The following is a 19,938-nucleotide window of genomic DNA, read 5'->3' as shown; positions in this document are numbered from 1 at the left end:
CCCTAACCCTATCTACCTCTATACAACACTATAAATGTGTACAAAGCAGTATGCTAAAAAGACAATACAAAATATGTATAGTTGTCCAGACCTACAGGCAAAAGTCTGCTCCCCATATACTACGAGATTGGGAAGTGGGAAGGAAAAGCTTTGTTGGACTTATACCATAAGAGTGCTGAAAGTGAAGAGAAAAAAAGTGTAGAGGAACAACTTCGCTATATTTGTACTTTTCTCTGCTGCAGCCATGGCCTTCCCTGCTTCCTGATCTGTGGCACTCACTATGTGCATTGTAGGTACACCCTGACATCACCAACCATGTGACCCTTGCATCACTGCATCACTCGTAATTTCCTCAACCTGTGCATATGCCCCCTTGCTGATGTTGAATTTGCATATGTACAGTGCCAAGCCCTGATTCTTCTCTTTCTTTGAAAGCGAAGAAGGATTGTCTTTATCTCTCTATCTTTGTGGTTGCCTAAGCTGTGCCCTATCTCTTAACTGATAAGTACTTGTCTCACCACTCCTGCCTTTATAAGGTCTTCTACCACAGCCATCTACCTGACTGGGACCTGTACTGTCTCTTTCCACAGATACTGTTCTACTATGAAGGGTCTTCCTTTCTTCTTCTCCTGGAGCCATACTGGAAGCCTGTGTTCTTCCTTTTCTGCCTTTAGCCTGGAAGGTGTTTCTGCCTGGTTCCTGTCTTATACCAATGGTGCTAGTAGGTGTTGCCCGCTAAGAGTGCTTGCTCTCACCTAATTGTTACACTCACCTGGTATCTACAGGGACACCACCCAGCCGGGTTCCTCGCTGGTATGCTTCTCAGCCTTGCCCTGATGTGGTCTGCGGGGAAGGTTCTGCCTGAAAATACAGGAGGACTGTGTTCAAGACTGACCGACTGGGGTAAGTATCATCCCTCCTCCCCCGTATGATTTCAGTCCCTTTGGCGCCCTCTCCTCACCTTGTGGTAGAATTAGGCATGCTCTCCGTCCTGCCTTCTTTGCAGGGGCGTGTTGTCTTTCATGGGCGAGTGCAGTCCAGTTACTTCACTGACGCCGGCCCGTTTGATATTGTTCAGGTAGGTCTTATTGCTGTTCTTTAGTTTTCTTTCCATCCTGCATGCCTTTCTTTGTTTAAAATGTCTCTTTTTTCTCCCTTAGGTATGCAGAGCTTCAGCTCGGCGAACTGGCTTGGTTGAGCACCGCTGGTAAATGATGGCGCATTAAGAGCGCTATGATGTGGTAAGTAAGCACTATGCACAGCGCTGCAAAGTCTTGCATTTGATAACCTGTGTTCTTCAGCGCGAGTGGAATGTCCGGAGTGGTGCCAGCCTAGAGGCGACCAGCCATGTATGCCTTTTGAGCAGTTCGTAATTTGTAAATGTCTCTACTGCTTTCTTTAATGTTGCCTCTATCTTCCACTTTCAGGTTGTTCTGTCCGGGAGGCGTGCAGATTCGAGGAAGCTGTTCTCAGTAGCTGCGAGTGTTTAAAGATGAAGACTGCAGGTAAGATGCTGCTGCTAATGAAGTTCCTTTTGTCTCCTTGCAGGTTCTGCTTCTCCGAGGCTCGAGGGAATATCTGGACACGGTGAGTGTCACGTTGCAAGCTGCAAAGTAACGCAAAGCGTGTTGTCTTGCTCGGGTGGTGGTTTAAATAGCCCCAACAAAATAGTCCAGGTAAAGTAGTCCCTAGGCTACCACAACCAAAACACTAGACCGCATAGCTTGGTTCTCAGTAACCAAGCTATGTGGATGCCTCCATGTTGGCTGACAATACAATAAAGTAGTTCCCAAGCACATTGTTTTTCATGGTTTATGAGCCTGGCGCCATAGGTGCCAGGACTGGCCCCATGAGGGCTTTTGAAGAGGATGCCAGGCTCTAGAGCCCGAGTCCTGACTCCACCTGGCCAATGGGTTTTCCAGAGGTTGTTTTGGGCGAGGGTCATGCATGACACTAATGCCTTCGTGTGGCCCCTCTCAGGGTCATCTACTCAGGTGATCTTAACCTACTTATCGGTAAGTAGCTGTCATGTTTTAATCAAAGTGGAATTTCCTTTCCTGTTTCCTAGGCAATGTTGCTAGTCATCTGAACAGTTCTAGTCTCTCTGTCTCACCTTTTATGAGGGGCATGAGTACTCCCTCTACCATGGAATAATTGCCCCCAGATATTTCCAGTCCTAAATTCATTGCTGCTTCTGCTCCCTGGGAGTTCATTATCTCTCCCAGAATGGAGGTTAATGTTGTAATTAAAGGAGTCCCTATTGAATTCAGGTATAAACAACAATGCAGTGAAACCCACCTGCCACTGTGTTCCCTAGGTGGATTACAACCTGTTGGCATTTTGATTGCTAAAGCCCTCTGCCTCTTATAAGGAGTGACTTGAGGGTATGTTGCCTCTAGCTGATTCAACATAGAGGAATACCCTCTAGGAATCTCCTCCTGCCTTGTGGGGCAGATAGCCAACAAAGCTTTGAGGGTATGGAATGGAAGTGTTCCTTCCTCCCCTGCTAATACTGGATTGGGTGCTGCTGGTACAGCTCCCAAAACTCTATATTCTACAGCTTGAGCACAGACAGTGTCAAAATGTCTCCTCATGAGTTCATCATCCTCGCTGGTATATTGGTCATTTGCCTCCCTATTTGGGTGGAACCTAAGGAGGATTTCTAAGGTTAACACTCTCATTGCAAATAGCCCATGTCTAGCCCTTGTGGGGTGATATGTCAAACGCCCTTGAAACCAGTTCTGGTGGTCTACTTGCTGCAAGGCTAACTCAGGATATGCCAGGTGTTTTCATATATGAAAACAGGAGAACAAGAGTAATGTTCGGTGTACTCTAATGTTGAAAAACACCTTGCTTATTAAATGCAGTGAAGAGAGCTCTTAAGAGCTCGTAATGAATTTCAAGAGACGCCGGCCGTGTGAGCTAGCATTTGATCATGGCTCGTATGGTTGCAGCAACCATACGAGCCACGGACAATCGCTAGCTTAACAACATAGAGACTGTGGCACCAAAGTTGGAAGGACATGGGATGGCTGCCAGATCCTCATCTTATTGAGTAATGTGAAGATGACACAGTAATTGAAGGCATCGAAACCGGTCAACCCTTTCTTCTTCATATCCTTTGACTGAGATAGGATACCATCTTCTAGTTTACACTGCCTGATTGAGTTGTGCATTGAGCGATGCAGGCACTAGATTCACTCTTTCTATTATCTTTTTTAATTCCTTTTGGACTTTGTAGATACACTTGGCCTGCCCTTTGTTCTTGAACACACTGCATTGTGGGTGCGTAAAGAAATGTATAGGATAGAACTCCCCTTTGGAATGTTCTGACTTTTGCAAGAAATCCAATTGCTGTTTTCTGATTGCGGACTATTCAGTGTGTTTAATAAACAGTCACATTTCCATTGTTCTAGTGGAGGGATAGCTTCTTCTTCCCTTTTCTTTTAGATAAGCGACACAGCACCATGGACCTAGGGATAGCACCCTCTTGCAGGGATAGGGTGTGCTCCATTTTAGGGACAGCACTTGCAGCCCACATTGTATTTATACGTTAGACTGAACTATGCTTATGGCCTTCCTTCCATGTCAATATATGATTCTCTGTGCAAACAAGTATGGTTGCCATTCTACCGCAATCTAATATGAAGGTTCATGATTTCCTAACAAACTATCCTCATGGCAGCTATACAATGATTATTCCTGAACACCAGCTATCTCAGTGATCCCCACACTCTACTGGCAATCCCTGGGTGCACCCTATGTACATAACCCTGTTGCTTCCCTGCTTGGTTTGTTCATTGTCAATCCCATACATTCATAGGTACATAATTACATATATCTCCAAAAGATATATACCAACCTCAGACCTCATGAGAAACATTGAAGATCCATGACAATAAGGAGTTTGCAGCGAAACACATTTAAGTGCTCACATCGTGGTTGCATTACAGGTCCCACAGACCACTGCTCCATAGGTCCCTGCTGGCATTGCATTTTATCGATATACCTCCTGGGCCTTGCTCCAGCTAGGCTCTCCAATTCAGTCATTAAGACGAAAATTGAGGTTAGCAGCCTGGGCTAATGAAGGGGTAGCTTTACTTTCATAGGTAGTTCAGCATTCTGCTGATAAAATCTTAACCCTTGATAACCATACGTGTGTTCCCTTTTGTAATGGAAGGACATAGAGGAGCTCATTTTAATGAAGTTCATAATTTGGCGGTATGGAGCCATTGCATTAGCCCTGCTATGAAAATGGCTTGCCGCCGCCAACTTTTCTTCATTTGCATGTGGAGTACAACTGTGCAGAGCAAAAGGTAACATACATATGTGAACACTACCTTTTTCCCCGCAATTTTTCACTCCATCATGTGCATAGTGAGTAAATGCGACCTGCAATGCTTGAATGCCCGGCAGCGTTTACTTTTAATTGTGAGCCCTGCTTTTCATGCATGGCAGGCAGAGCTCACAATTACAATTAAATGCTGCCTGACATCATTTTCATTTACAAAAATGGTAAGCAGTGTTCACAGTTACATTTAAATGTTGCCTGGCATGCGAGCATATCGGGCAGTGTTTAATTGTAATTCTAAACGCTGCCTAGGAGCATGGCAGGCAGCATGTGCAATGGATGCCTTTGGTGTCCGGTGCGTATGTGTCAGGCTCCAACCTTCAAGCGCAGGAGTGGCACGAACCAACCACCCCCTCCGCGGTCTGGGTGCCTGCTAGTCACAGCTTACACAGACCTCCGAGACCCCGGCGGGGAAAGAGGGTTAGGGAATCGATGGTTGGACAGGAACTGGTTTTCAGGATAACCGGAACAAGGTTTAGGAGAGGGAAGGTGGACAGGACTGGGGGTGATAGGGTAAATACAAACTAACAATTAAACATGCATACCCAAACCTGCATATAAATTACATGCCCACATTACAGACTGTCATCAATGAGGCAATTAGAGCAAAAGGACTTATCTCTGTTTTTGAGTGCTGGCCTCCTGCTTGCGTACTCTCAGGTCTGGTCTCCGGAGCAGATAAATGCTGCAAAGAGAGTTATGAGTTACTACCTTGTGAGTGTTTCCTCACACACACAACAGATGCATCAGTGGGTAAACGACATTCCTTCATGCACCCCCACGTTCTAACTCGTATGCCCCCTGGAGTGGGTTTCACCCTGATATGCGGTTAGGCCGCACGTGGCCCCGCAGTTCTCGCTGATCCACGTGTTAATATGCACACGTAGAGTAAAAAATAAACGTGCCACTAGCCGCACGTGGCGCAGTGCGACTTCAGTACAAGCCACGCCGCTGTGCCCCCATTGCGGTTCCCTTAGCTAGTGCACATGGCTAATTATGTATGCAAATAATATGCACTGCTCGTGGGATCGCTGCGCTTCGGTGCGAGTCTTGCGCGGGTCTTAGCTTTGGATTAATGCTGGACTTATCTTTTGCCGAACAAGGGGACTGATGAGTCTGGGCGGTGCCCCCTTGCGTGTGCCCCGCTTCGCGTGAGAGATTCCTGACTGTTCGCCCCTGAACGCGGCTTTGCTGCCCAAGCGCGGTTTTCCCAGCATGTGCTGTAGCTGCTCCCCTGCGCTTGCTATACTTATCTCAGGCGTGTGAGGGGCCCGGGTGATGGCTGGCTGTGGCGTGGCCCCTCGCGTGTGTCCCCTTCCTCGGAGCTGCAATAAACACGTCCTCTTCGTTCGAGAGTTCAAGCACAAACCCTGTGCTAGCGTGCGCGTGCGCATGCGCGGATGTGCTCCACCCAACGTGGGTGGGGTTTTGTAGTTTCTGGCCCAGGGCCTGCTGGGAATTGGAGTTTGTAGGCCTTTGTTCCTGCAAAGAGGGCACAGAAGCCTTCGATAAGGCAATATCCGTTTGTGCTGGAGTTTTTTGTGTTTGTCCATGTGTGGACCACGTCCACAACTCACTCCAGGCTCCCCTCTACACAATCCCAATGCCTGCACCCTGACAATATGCTTTATGCTGGTGCATAAAACTGGCAGACCCCATAGGTATCGCCAGCATGAAAATTCATACCGGTGCAAATGCTGGAGCATTTATATGCTGGAGATGAAGGAAGGCGGCAGAAACGCATGTTGCGTTTCACCCCTCCTCTCCGCCATACAAATGATTGAAAATAGGGCGTGATTTAACAAACATGCGTGAAAGCCTTACTTAAGGTTGTTGCGCTTGTTTGTTACGTTACACCCCTGATGAACAGGAGTCCCAATGTGTTGTAGAACCTAAGCCAAGCCAAACAATTACATTCCTGACAACGATCTATGTAAGCTGTTGTTTCTATGGTGTTATGATGTAATTTGTAAAATTAGATAACTCAAGTGAAAGCAAACGTGCATTACAGCTGCCCAAAAACTCCACCCTTCCCACAAATCCACACCAAGCGCATGTGCAACTTCCTCAATGAAAAGAAAATCTGGAACATTCCAATACACATGAGGACAGTCCTGGATCTAGATTCTTGGAGGCACATCCAGATCTCCAACTATATGTATTATCTCAAGGAAAAGCCTACAAAGTCACACAAAGGTCAAAGGTTTATATAATATCGCCACCCACCTACTCTGACCTCTCCTCCCTCAAACCACAGTTTAAGACTGTACTTAAATTGTCAGTCAAACTTCCTTTAAAGGCATTGCTCTTGCCTCCTATAGTTTTACATTCGACCATCAAACGTAATGTTTGCAGCATGTAAAATAATGTACTCATTTATTACCGCTATCGCAAGCAATCAGTTCTGCATTAAAAGACCTACGGCCTTTCAAAGCGGCCCCCGAGGATACATGGAAAACATTTAAGTGAATCTTTTAAGTAACTGCAATGAGGGAGAGCTGTACGTGTGTGAACCGAAGTAATCTCGCGTGTATTCTATCCTGTCAACCTCCTTTCAGACTCAGCTGTCCACAGCACAAACCCTCCAGCAGCCCTCCCATTATCACCTCAGTGGGCAACATCCCTCTCCAGTTGCCACTCTTGTTTCTAGCCACCGGCGATCTCAAAGCAAGGTGAAGGATGGCTGCTTTGACCTAGTTCGACGAATCGTCCCGAGTCCAGAAATGTCAAATTAAGGGAGGGCAATTAAAAATAGTCATTTTTGCAACATATGGAAGCCTGGGTGACGCTGCTGTGTAGGCATCTAGCGTATTTCACTTTGCACGTTTCACTTTGATTTCCATGCAAACTAACGCATTGACACCTTTTAAAAAAAAATATTATGTTTTTTTTAATGATTTGGCTGAGTACAAGATTCAAACTTTCAACATTAACATACTATTAAATTAATTTAGCCACATTTAAAAAGGTGTAGAAAATACATTTGACTTCATTAATTGTTAAAACAAGGATAAATGGAGAAAACACTACATCAACAAAACTCACACTTGAATTAAACAGTACAAGCTACATTCACAATATTACATAAAATGTTTACATCTTCATTTAAAAAGAAAATTCACATCTTCATAGATCAAGACTTACAAAACCTAGATTTATCATCTCGAAGCGCAAAATGTTGATCTGCGTTAGTATGTTGTTACACTTGTTCCTTCAAGTTCAACATTTGCCAATACTTTATGATTGCATACCTAATTGCTTTAAACTCTGTGTGAAGAAGAGCTACCCATAAATATTGGCAATCAAGTTTTTATATTCATCGAAATGATGTTTAAAATGAAGGATATGCTGCGTTGTTAATTCACGGCACACTACCAGATGTTTTAAGGTTTCGAAGCCTTGATTACAAAAGCGACGCATTGTTGACGTCCTTAACGATATCCCAGAGCACATGTCAACCAGCACCCGTTGACTGGATGCCTTTGCAAGCGTTCTCATCTAATGCCATGCATATTGTGACAGTGACATCTTTAAAATATTAGCGGTTCCTGCTAAACTTTCTTCTTACCAGGTCAAATGGACTCCAGATATTTTTAGCATAATTCGCCTTTGCAACCTCTAACCTTTTACTCCAGGATGTATCCCAGAGGTTTGTGACATAATATTTTAATGACATAACTTTTTATGTTCTCATTTGTTCAGTTTTCCACCAGGCAATGTGGCCCCCACTCCCCATGTACGCCACATTATGATGCTACTATTACGCATGCCTTGCAGCTTATATCAGGCTCCAGAGAAAATTTGCATACATTTTGTTCATGTCTGTTTTTTTGTATGTACTAAGAAAAAGAAAATTGCAAAATAATTCCATGACAATTGCTTCAGGAAGGACACCTTTGTCTCTCCTTTCACATACTTTTCTTGCTCCCTTAAAATGCAAAATGCTTTGCACGTAAACAATGTTCGGTAGATTGATTTTCCACAGAGCCTCTCTCCTGCAGCAGAAAAATGCAACTGTGTGTAATGCAGCTTCCAGAGCTACTGCCCTTTCACTATGGTTCAATTCAGTGTTTAGATAGTATTTTGAGCTATGCATCTTAGATTGCACTAATGTGTATAAACAGGCTTTCGAGAACATACCAAATGCCAAACAGCTAAATGCATGCTTAAGAACCACGGTGCTGTTATTAAAATAAAATGTACGAGCCCAGTGCAGTGTTGGACTCAAGCTTTCAAATATACCACAGGCTCAAATATTGGCCTAAAGCAGCTATTCCCCAGTATTGTGTGATTTCTTTCTCCAAATGTAATGTTTTTCTCTCAAGTACTTAATCTGAAAGGGAGGTTCTGTATGCTCTGAAAATACGTCTCTAATGTGATTGGTTCTGATTTACAAAGTGTTTTTCAATGTGATGTTTCCATTGAAAAACACATTAGTGAATCAAGCGCATTGTCTCTAGCATCGCAATAACTACTCATTATTTATATGAAGAAGGCAGCACGACATCCCTAAACTATAAGTGTACCAACTATCAGAGAGATAGTTTATATGATCACTGTGCCACAGAATACATGTCCGAAGATTATATCAGGAGACATGCTTAATGTATTCATGCAGCGGAATAAGTCACTATGTGGGTTTTAGTCTCTAAACTACGAGTCCTATGCACTTAGAGTAACCTAGCAGCGGCGTAGCACAAAATCTGCTGGCCCCCATGTGAGCCATGCTGAGGCCCTCCCAACCTAAGCTCCTTAACAAAACACAGGGCACGCCACACTCTGGCCCCGTCTGGATCGCAACCTGTGCACAATGTCCATGATGATTGTGCGGTTGTAGGGGGACGCACAACCCTATGTTAAAGATGCAAGCATGCTTTTTAATCAGAGCATAAATGTTTCACATAGCATAGAAAGAACGGGGTGAACCCTGGTCCCAAATATACCAGCCAATGGTGGTGGCTGGTGAGCTGTTTTATTGGAGGGTGTAAATGTTTGTCACAAGTGTGCGATGGCAACAGAGCAAAATCCACAAAAGTAGTGTTGTATCTCCTTCTAGGGGGATGTATATAAGATTAGTACCCAGCGTACCTATGCCGTGGGAAACACTTAACGTGGATTGGCTCAAAAGCGAGCCTTACCACAGTGTAATCCCATTTACGCAATAGCGTGCATCACACGCCGGGTCAGAAAGCCTTCTCACTCACCTCTCCATTCATTATTATGGATGAACTTGGCTGCAAAAAATGGCGCCCTGTTGATTCGTAGTAATAAAGCAGTATGCGCGTCCTAGTCTTTGTAGAACTAACGCGCACTGCAGCGGCCGTCTTTTCAAACGGCAAAACAAATGCTGCTTGAAAAGTATAACAATGCCATTAGTATCCTGGGGCTAAAAACCCCGGAATACTAATGGCAATAAGCCCCTCACCGGTGGGCCATTACCGCCTAATGGTCATGCCCCCGAGGCATTATCATAGGTGGTAATGGCCCACCAGCTCGGGGCCTATTGCCACAGTACATTCAATTTGAGATTACAATGAGGTACTTGCGAAAACATAAATCTAGCAACTGTTTACATTATTCCTGAACAACATACACACGCAATTTAGTTAAATGCCATGCCATTGTTACAAGGAAGATTAATGGTCTAGATATTTGTGTTACGTTCTTCTTTTCATAAATGTATTTTTCTATTTCAATTAATACAGGAAGCCCTGTGGAAGCATGCTGCTTGCGCAAATAAAAGCAGTGGCCGTAATGTGAAAGACCTATGCCAATGTTTTAATATTTTGTGGTCAATGTGTTGTTGTTTTTACAGCTAATACTATATTGTTTTTGAATATATTACTTTGACATTAGAGTTGTAACCATGGGACACTACCCATCCCCTGGAAGGAGATACAAAAACATGTGTCATTGGTTACTTATATATGTATTACTCAAGTACGGAAAACTCATTTTTCAATAAATTGAACATTTGCAGTCCCTTGAGTTTCTTTATTTTTCTTTAAAAAATAAAACGTACACACAAGGTTTATTCCAATGTGGACTATAGTACAGCTTGAATGAATGTAAACATCTCCCTAAAAAAATGGACCTATACTCTGTGGCTCTGTTCCCCTATATAATACCTGTGCGATAATTGAGACAGGGCGAGAAAGTGAGTCTGAAAATGAGTGAGTTCTGGCGATTGGGTCAAAGAGCAAGTGGGTGAGATAGCAAGTGGGTCTGAGCTAGAGAGAGAGCACTGTGATGGAGAAGCCAAGTGAGGGAAAAGCTATGTGGGGAAAGGTTTTGTGAGGGAGTGGGTGTGTGGAGTAGAGGATTTGTGAGTGTGTAAAGGGTTACATGCAAGGTATGGAGGCAATCAAGAGACTGTTGGAATTCGCAATACTGTACATAGGCACATGGGGAGGATGCAAGTGCAAGGAAAGGCACATGGGACACAAAATCACATGGGGAGGGAGTAAGGGTTCAGAGGTGCAGGTGGGGACATTTCCGACACATTGTTGTGGGAGGAAATATGGGAGGCCTGGCATGGTAGGAGCACAGGCATATTGGATAAGATAGAGCTATCACCAGGGACACAGGCCGGGAAACCTCACAGGTAAAAGAGACACAGGTCTTGCAGCATAACTCGCATTGTTTATCTCCCAGGTTCACAAGCACTGGAAATGTGCACTTCAGCTGATGATATGGGGCAGTAGCAGGCCATCATGACAGAAGAGAACCTAAAGTGCTTCACATCATCTTGCATAGCGTGATACAAAGAGGTGTACATTGGACTTTTTTTAGGGACATGATTCTGCAAATTCAAATGCAGCCGGATCTCCTCTTGTATGCACATACTTTCTCTGGATTTTCATGTCTGCACAGCCAGGATTTCATATATACATGTCGGCCTGCCCATGATTAAGTGAAATTTCATGAGCATTATTTGGCATATCAACAATGGACCAGTTCTGCAGATATTTTGAGAAATGTGCAATATGCTTGATAATCTGATCAGTTACATGTATGCAAAGTGATGGTGAAAGACCAAAGGAAATGTCAAGGCTTAGTATCACCAAAATGAAATACGCCAATCATGATTTAAGATTTATAAGCATACTTTTTAATCAAAGTACCTATAGCTATCTGGCTCTCAATCGCCTCGCAGTGTATACCAGCAGACACTGTGAGGGGAGAGAGTGCTAAACATCACAAAGCATGCATTATTTATACACAGTCCCGATCATTGTCAAGCACTTCTCCAAACTATTAAGTTACAAAAAGGGTTCATGCCCAGTTCACATGACAAATACAACAATATTGTTTTTAGGTTTAAGACATGTGTTTCTATACATAGAGTGCAATGGTGGCAAACTTAGCTCTGTTCGGCCATGTAGATCTTTCCTTGTTTTTGAGCTTAAAGTAAGTCCAGTTTCAAGAAACAAATTCAATAGGTTTCTGCAAAGGCACATAGTTTTAGTTGTTCAACATTCAGTTATAGTGTTTGCATAGGGATGAACCTATTGGTGCAGATAAGACCTGAATTGAGGTTCAATTTGACTCCAAGGTCTCTTAGCACAGGACAAAAATTCTGCTCTCAGCTGCCTCAATGTTGACGTAGTTCAAAGTTCATTTATCTCTGCTACAGCTGAAAAAACAGTTTACCATTTTAGGACAGAAAGCAGGAGTTAGAATCAAAATGGCGGATGGTTCTAAGATGGCGGCGAAGTCAACTCTATTGAAGTCTGTTTAAGCGTGGTTTTAAGTACAAATGCGAATGCACTTAGGCCAATGTTCATAAACAGAAAGTATTATGCAAATATAGTTTGACAAACCCTCCTTTTGGCCTAAGCCAAGAGCATATTTCAAACATTTTGGCTGAACAATGACCACGTTTCGCTATCAGAACACACTGAGTCGCTAGTTTCAGAGATATCAGTCGCTATTAACTCTTTGATAGCAATTTCCTGCATTACTAAGGCATTAGTTGCAGTGGGCAATAAATTATCAAGCGGATGCACACTTTCTAGAACCAAAACCCAAATGAAAATACAATGACTAAACAAACTGCTATTATGATCAGTAACCATTTGGTCCTCGGGGACCATGACCCTTGATGGGTAGATTCATCATTAAACGAGTGACCAATGTTCATTTTTGTACGAGTGGCTTTAAAATGGGCATTGTTTCTCAGAGTCCGCTACGAAGCATCTCCCGTGGGCTTTTTTAGTTCATCCGTCGTTGGCTCCTGACCATGTGGCCTATGTTGATTGAAGGTAACTTTGCCGGTCCCCGCCTCTTATTCATTTTCAGCAGAAGAGTGACGAGGGACTGGCTCAACAATGGTTTGTGCAGATACAACCGATGCTGTTCTGTAAGTTCGGTTTCGTGGTTGCAGATCGTACCTTAAGTCTCCCGGTACGGTGTGAAATGCAAACAGAATGTCGTTGTTTCCTTAAGTCAATTAAGACAGTGAGGAAGGAGAAGCAAGATTGTTAGATGGTGAGGAAGAATTTGAAGAAGAAAGCAACAATCTGCCCATGCCCCACAGGCTTAGGAAGGTCTTTCGTAGACAAAGCAGCAGTCTCCCCAGGTCCCACGGGCTCAGGAAGGTTTTCTGGGACACCCTCAGTGTCGATTACAGCAGGCTCATTGTGAGCATCAAGATCATCAATTCCCTTCTCCTTGTCTTTGTCGTAGGCCAGAGGAAAAGGAATCCTCTTCACGTGTGTTGCGTGGATCCAGTTCTTCTTGTCAGTGACTCGGAGGGCAGTCTGTGTGGCCAAATGGACCTGGTGTGGTCCTCTCGACCGAGGTGTGAGACAGGAGGCTCTTTCAAAGGCTTTTAAAAGAACCCAGACACCAGGTCGAAGTCGATAGCCTGGACCCTCGTATTTTACTGGGAGAGCTTCTCGCAACTGTTGATGAATCAAATACAAGTTTTTAGTTAACTAGTCACAATATTCAGAAAGAAGTGCATGCTCAACATCCGTTAATAACTTGGCTTTTGGCATCTTCCATATGTTGGCTGGTCTCCCCATGACAATTTCATGAGGAGAGAGCCCTGTCTTTGATTGTGCAGTTGTCCACATTGATGATAAGGCTATTGGTAAGGCGTCAAGCCATTTCAAATTGCTATTTGCGCAAACCTTGGCAATCTTATTCTTCAATATTCCGTTATGGCGTTCTATAAGTTGGGCACTCTGAGCATGCCTGGCCAAATGGAACCGTTTATCGATCTGTAATCTCATGCATACTAGGATGACATCAACGATAAAATGTGGACCATTATCAGACCATATGACTCTCTGCAAGCCAAACCTAGGAAAATAGTCCTTAAGCATGACTTTCGCTGTTGACATCGCTGTGGAATCTCTTAGAGGAAAAGCTTCAACCCATTTACTAAAAGCGCAGATGACTACCAAAACATATTTATAATTTTGACAATGCTCCATTTTGATAAAATCAAAATGTATGATCTCAAACGGCATGAAGGGGGACCGTCGATGTACCTTTGCCAATATTATGCTGTAAGCATACCATGCAACTTTGTACAAGATGCTCAGCAGTCTGTGGAATATTTACATTAACCCAGACAGGTTCTAATAGTTTGAAAATCTTTTTGGCACATATATGAGTTGGACCATGAGCCATCGTAACCATAGCAGTGACATAAGCATTGCGTAGCATCCATTTCTTTTTCATTATCTACCCAACAACCCTCATCATCCAAACTTGCTGGACCCACAGCCCATTGTTTAATTTCATCTGGAGTAGCGTCAGCCTGAATTTCTTTTATGCAACCAATTCCTTCATCTATCACACAAATGTTAGTGACCTTTTTTGTTGCATCCAACAGATACATTTTGGAATGCAAATCTGTGGCATTCTGTTCGGCTATTCTGTCAGGAAAAGGGTTTCCTTTTCCCACATTGTCTGTTACTTTCTGGTGTGCTGCGCACTTTATTATTGCTAACTGTGTAGGAAGTGCAAGTGTAGAAAGTAGCCGAACTATCAAGGTGCCATGCAGTATCTTTGTACCAGGCGAGGACAAGAAACCTCTCTCAGCCCATAATCATCCAAAGTTGTGTACTACTCCGAAGGCATATTGGCTGGCTGTGAATATATTCACACTAAGCCCATCAGAAAGTTCATGAGCTCTAATCAATGCAATAATCTCTGCGGCATGCGCAGAATTATGCGGAATTCTTTTAGTATCCACTATAGTGCTTAATGTGGTAATTGCGTAAGCAGTAGTGGATGTACCATCCGGAAGTTTGAAGCAGGAGCCATCGCAAAACAGATCCCCTTGTGGATTTTTTAGAGGTGTATCGCTTAGATCAATTCTGCCCTTACTCTCTTGTTCTGTGGCATAGAGGGAGACATGTGACATTTTGTCACTGCAATCAATTTCTTGCTGAAGAGAAAATAGTTTGGCTGGATTTAATGAGCAACATCTCTTAATTTGGATATGCTGTGCAAATAGAGTCAGCTCGTACCTAGTTAGTCGTGCTGATGTGAGATGTTCCGTCTGCGTTCTGTTGAGTAGAACATCTAGTGAGGTACCATCACGGTTAAAGAGTGACCCAGAACCATACACTCACTTTGTTTTACAGATGCAGCGGCAGCAGCAACAGCTCTCAAACATCTCGGCAAAGCGCATGCAACAGGGTCTAACATGGAGGAAAAATAACCATGTGGTCTATTTCTTACCCCCATGTTCCTGCATTAAAACAGCCAAAGCACATCCTTCACATTCATGCACATATAATACAAAGATCTTTTCATAAGTTGGTGTGCCCAAAACTGGTGCTGAACACAACGCAGCCTTGAGCACATCAAAAGCTTTCTGGCAATCCATGTTCCTGTTCCGGGGTAAAGGCAAAGAAATGCCCTTCTTTGTTAATGCCAACATAGGTTTTACCATTAATGAAACATTTGGGATCCACTGTCTGCAGTATGAAGCCATACCTATTAAGGCTCTGACCTCTTTCGCTGTATTTGGGACTGTTGACAATACCAAAACCTTTTTAATGCAGCCTTATGCCCATGTTCTGCTAAAGGAATATGTAGCAACACAGTGCCCTCCTTGCAAGCAACTTCGGAATCACCAGCTAGAAGCAAATCGTCTACATACTGTAACAACGTGCAAGTAGAAGGTAACTCAAGTGTATCGAGCTGTTCCTTCAATGCTCTACTATAAATGCTTGGACTCTCAGTGTACCCTTGTGGCACACGAGCAAATGTAAACGAGCGTCCTCCTAGAGTGAACACAAACAAATATCTACTGTCAACATGTACAGAAATACTGAAAAAGGCATTCTTTAAATCCACAACACTAAAATGAGCAGCTGAGTAATATCAGGTAGAATCGTAAACTGTAGAGCAATAACCTTATTAATAGCGCGTAAATCAATAATGAAATGAAAAGTAATGGCATTATCCCCTTTTTTATATACTGGTAGAATCAGACTATTACACACGCTCCCTGCAATTTCCTCAATCACACCTATGTGTACAAAAACAGAAATAATACTCTTCAAAGCCTGCTCACCTTCAACCGAAATCTTACATTGTGGAATACGCTGTAACATAACACCTAGTTTCAATACAATTTTAACTGGTTCAATTTGTAAAATGCCAACGTCATTGTCTTTAACTGACAATAGACATGTGGGAACCTTATTCAATTCGGGTGATAAAGGTCTAGACAGAATTTGTGGAAGAGAAGTTTGTTGAGGCGAAATCATTAAATACACTCCATCCGGAGAACAGCAAATTACAGCCTTCAAGTCTTTCAACAAATTCAATCCCAACAAATATTTGCCTCAATTTGTCATCAAAAGAAATAGACATTAATCAGTAAATGGCCCCAGTGAAATAGGTACCGGCTGAGAGACCAGACTAACCAAAGGTGTACCAGAGAACCCTACAGAAATGTTACTCTGCCTTGACAGGGGAATATCTGGAACCTGTGAATGATCAGTAGAACACTTCTGTGCTCCTGTATCTATCAAAAATAGAGTCCCCCTACTCCCCACCTTCATTTCAACATAGGGCCCTTTCTGATCGATGGGAATAGGTAACGGTTCCAGACCCTGCTTCGGGCTGTCCTAACGCAACAGTATATCATCAAATGCAAGATCCGTGGATAAAAAAAGACAGTGGAAGCATTATCGAATATGTTCCCACTATTAACACTATGTTGCTGAATATCCTGTGAAGGTGCCTGTTTATTCTGAGCGAACTGACTTCTACCAGGACCCCCTATCCCAGGACGGCCTTTGCATCGTCTACCCATGGCACCATATGTGCTATTCGATCTCTGCTGGAGGATTGGGCATTGTGCTCGCCAATGACCTTCTTGTCTGCAATAGGCACATTGCCTCATGTGTACATATTACTCTGTGGTGTAAATTGCCCTCTAAACTGTGTATTCCCACCTCTGGCTCCTCTAGCGATCTGCTGCAAAGGTACTCTAGTGTTCAAGTCTCCCTTCTTCGTTTCCACTCTTTCCTTCTATGAATTAACTCTATTTTCATAGTACTGAGCCATATGTAATACTTCAGATTGTGATTTTGCTTCCCAAGCGCTTTCAGAAGTCATTGGGGGTCATTCCAAGGTTGGCGGTAAGGGATACCGGGCACCGGTAAGGAGACCGGTGCCGGTAATCCCTTACCACCCTACTACAAGGTCCCTTAGCGGGTCCCACCAGTAACGGCTGGTTTGACCAGCCGTTGTGGACGGGACCTGTTAGGGGACCAGGGCGCAAATAACGGGTTGCCATTCGCGAGCCCGTTATTTGCGCCCTCCCCATTCCCAAGATAATGGGAATGGGGAATGGCATTTTCAATGGGGACTTACCGGTCCCGCAAAAGTCGGACTACACCAGTAAGTCCCCATTGAAGTATACCGGTGCCGGACCCATTATTGGTGGCAATCATGGCGCAAATAGCGCCATGACTACCAGCAACCTCAAAATGAGGGCCATTATCTGTGATTGAATTTCAGGCAATAAATAATCTGTGAACAATCTTGTATACAAATAGCCTTTTCCCTGACTTCGTACTCAAGTCTTGACCTCTAAAGTCTGAAAACACTTGCTCAAATCTGTTCAAAATACTCAGTTGAAACCTCTGACTTCAATTGTACAAAAGACGTAAGGTTGTCCCATATGATTCTTTTCTCGGGAACCAGAGTTTTTAGTTTAGCTACTATTCTGTCTGGCAACATTAATATCACCTGTGACGGTTTCTCACCAGAATTCTTTTCCCTATCTATTCGCACCAAGTTAACCCATTTATCACCCATCCCTGCCTGATCGTCTACCGTTCTAATCTGCTTCCATAAATCAGCAGGAAGGATCACGGGAAACAGCAAATCTATATCACTCAGCGTGAAAACTGATGAATGCAAGACAGATTCAATTTCTTTATAAAATCTTGTTGGATTCTTCCTAATATCTGGAATCGTTTGTCTAATGGTATTCACTTCCTATCTAGAAAATGGGACATAGAAAATGGGACATGGACAAACTGTGAAACATAGTGTGCTTCAATAGTAGTGGCTGGTGTGCTTGCTGCAGCATAACCTGAAATGTCTACTTTTGGAACAAATGTCTGAGGAACCTCCCTCATCGGCAATTGTAAGGTAGGCAATTCTCAATGCTTATTAAGTAACAAAGCTAAATCAAGTGACAAAGTAGTCAAAGCAGTATCGGGCGAGAATGCTCTTTAATAAATGACCATCAAATCTGCGGGACAACAAACCTTTCTGTTCAAAAACTCATCTTGTAGATACTCTACCATCACCTGTAACACTTTCCTTTGCCGGAGCATACTGACTAAACGTGTCATGCACTTCAATGGGAGAAATTTAAACATCTGAAATCCATCTAAGAGCGTCTCTTGTGCAAATGCGCATTTCTTCACTCATTGGTTTCAATGGAGGAAGAAATTGCTTCTGCACATATGAGGCTACCGGTCTATTACCATCTAATTCATCTTCATGTAACCGATCTAGCTCCCTTTTAAACTCAAATACCTTCTCAGTGCGCTCATGTACTTTCTTAGCAGTGTCCCTTGAGCGGTAAAGCACATTCAAATCCCTCAACCCATGTGGGACATTCATGTCTGTCAAATCACTCCAAATATCAGCCAAATGCGTTCCCATCCCCTCTATCAAAATAGTCTGTTCGGGAATACTTTCTTTAACAGAAATAGCAATTAAAACAGCTGAATGTTCACCCTCTTCTATATATTTCATAGCCTATGTATACAATTCTCTTTTTCTAGCTTTAGATACTGTACCACGAGTCACTATTCTTGAATCAGCTCCCACCCTTCAACCCCTACAAGTGGAGCAGAACCACATGGAAAAGAAAGTTCAGACAAATTTTGTTCAATAGCTAGCGGAAACAATACCGCTGGCGGTGGAGACGGGATTAAGGGAACAGCAACTGTCAGTAAGGGTGGTGGTGCAGGAGGAGGAGCAACAGCAGGAAGAGGAACAACAACAGGAAGAGGAGGAACATAAACGGGAGGAGGCGCAACAGTGGGGGGAGGCACATAAGGAAAAGGTGCAGTGGGATCATTTCTATGTTCATTTAACAGTTTATTAATCAGTTAATCTGAGGTATGAAAATCCTGAGACGAATATATCTTCTGCACATCAAGTGAAAAAGCCATATCCATACTTCTAATAGATTCAGACTGCTTCTGTTGCTCATACAATAATGCTTTTTCAGCATTAGTCATGCGCCTACGTGCATGCTTTTCTTTACTGCTGAGTTGCTCTATAGCTTCCTTTCTCCAATCTTTAATTGATATGATATGATATGGCATTTGTAACGCGCCTATACACAAGTGTTTCATTGCATCAAATGCTGTAGGCCTAGCCTTTTTCTTCAACAATATAGATTCTAAATACTCTAAACGAACAATTTCAAAACTACCATGAACTGGCCACTGAAGTTCAGAAACATGTCTAGTTGGTCTGTGCCAAATATCATTAAATACAATACTATTTAGGCCGTACTTACAGTACATTAAACAAACCGGCGACCCAACAGGTGGCGCCGGTTGGGCTTGTCCCAACGATTTTCTATCTCTGTGGAATAATACCCTGAAACAGGATGACAATTTCCCAGGCATGTCAGATTACTTGTGTTTTCTGGCATTGTTTGTACTTGCGAGTGCAACTCTGTAACCAATATCAGGATTCTTAGGAATCGGGGCACGACTCACCTGATTTCAAAACAAAGGAGGTCTGATCGGATTACAAAGGATCGTCATGATTGGTGATTTCAGCAAAGAGCCCGCCTCGATATGGGGAACCTTGTCAAGATGTCCTCTCGAACCGCTTGTTCACCGTCCAGGGATCGGATTGCGCAGTACTGCTGAGGTGTTGTGTCTCTTGCAAGGGGCCCCTTCACTCTCCAATCCCAGTCCGATAGCTATGTCTCCTTGTTCAGCAAGGTGACATCAATATTGAGGGTCCCTATTCGGGTGCCATCTGAAGGACCAAAGGAAATATCAAGTCTTAGTACCACCAAATGAAATATGCCAATCACGAGTTCAGAGTTATAAGTATACTTTTTC

This window comes from Ambystoma mexicanum, chromosome 2q, assembly GCF_040938575.1.
Source record: "Ambystoma mexicanum isolate Mex_15411 chromosome 2q, UKY_AmexF1_1, whole genome shotgun sequence".
NCBI classification, from domain to species: domain Eukaryota; kingdom Metazoa; phylum Chordata; class Amphibia; order Caudata; family Ambystomatidae; genus Ambystoma; species Ambystoma mexicanum.
Note: the sequence above shows the minus strand (reverse complement) of the source record.